This window comes from Enhydra lutris, unplaced genomic scaffold, assembly GCF_002288905.1.
Source record: "Enhydra lutris kenyoni isolate GAN:26980312 unplaced genomic scaffold, ASM228890v2 scaffoldscaffold55, whole genome shotgun sequence".
NCBI lineage: Eukaryota > Metazoa > Chordata > Mammalia > Carnivora > Mustelidae > Enhydra > Enhydra lutris.
Window position 1 is genome coordinate 3,455,931 of NW_019154139.1, and position 1,578 is coordinate 3,457,508.

The window sequence follows — 1,578 nt, forward strand, 5'->3', positions numbered from 1 at the left end:
TTATCTTGTTGTGTGATGAGTGACAGGGTCAAGACCCACAGGCAAGAGTCCCCCTAGATGCTTGTTTTCTAGATGTAAGGAATGTTCAATGGCTCAACAGTGCTCTCTTCTCGTGTCCTGCAAAATGCACACCCCTACATTCAGAAGTGTCTCCACCTTTGGCCTCTACTCCTGAGTGTTGGGGTGTAGGGCAGGTCTCCAGCATTGGAGCTTGAGGCTGATTTCTCCCTAGAGGGAACTCGGTGTCCTTGGAACCCATAACTGTTTAGAATAGTAGAGACCCGGAGTTGGGTAGAGAGCTCTAAAGGGTCCCCACTCTACTTCTCTAGGGCAGAGCATTCGCTCCTGCGACTGTCTCCTTTGGGGCTGGGGGTCAGGGGTTTCTGGGTCCCTTGGTCGCTCTTGGGGATCCCCTTGCAGAGCAGAGCTGGGAAAACCCTCTCAACCCTTGACTTCCCCTCCACACCCCACCCCTCATCACCCAGCTGGGCCAGGGCTCGAGGGGCTGTGTACCAACAACAGGATCTCTCTTTCTGTTTTCGAATTTAGGGATTGGACCTGAAGGTCAGGAGTCTGAGCTTCCCATCTACTCCTGAGGGCTACTGCCAGTTAAAGCTGTGAAATGTAATAACATTTTCTGGCCATTAGACATGAATTTTGTACAACAGCAAAAAGGTGTGTGTGTGTGTGTGTGTGTGTGTGTGTGTGTGTTAGTGGGGGGAGTGGGTTCATATGGAAAGATAGTAAGTGTTCTCTATATTGGCTCTAAGAATTTGTGCATCCAGGTCTTGGGCTTTGGGTAATTTACAGCATGGTGGATTATTGCAGAATAATAAAGAAAATGTGGTTTATTGTTTAAGAGCAATATGGCTCTCAATTCTTACAGTTCTGCTCAGAAGCATGTTCATTTATGTAGATGCCACTTTAAGCTTTGTCTGAATTAAATGTGAGATTGCTCCTGTGAGACTTGCCGTGATTTCTGCGTGAGGGGTGTATGTACGCGTGGATCCTGCATTCCCCATGAAGAGCCAGTGAAGTGGGACAACCCAGGCAGCTGGGAGACAACTTTGTCCCAAGGCTTTGTTATTCACTGGGTGCCCCTGTGGTCCTGAGCTGTGCCGGAATGGCTCACAGACACGCATGCGCTTCCATGCCACTCACACAAGAGTGCCTGAAGGTCAGATTTGGATTTTCTTCTCTTTTTTAGGATATTATTGACTTGAAAGTGAGAGAGAGAGAGAGAGACAGTAGGGCAGAGGGAGAAGCAGAATCCCCGTTGTGCACGGAGCAGGAAGCAGGTCTAGATCCCAGGATGGATCATGACCTGAGTGGAAGACAGAACCTAACTGACTGAGCCACCCACATGTCCTTCTCTTTTTATCTGTAAATATGTGGTTTCTTTGGGAATCCACTTAAAAAATACTTTGAGATATTGCTAATCCTTTGGATTGGTTTTCTTCTTATATTAAAATGGGAGAGAGCTCAAATTCAAAATTAACTTTATTTTCTGCCAAAGACCATGATTTGCTCTTTCAGTATTTCCCGTAGCTCTCGTAGTCCATCTCCTAACTTGTGTAG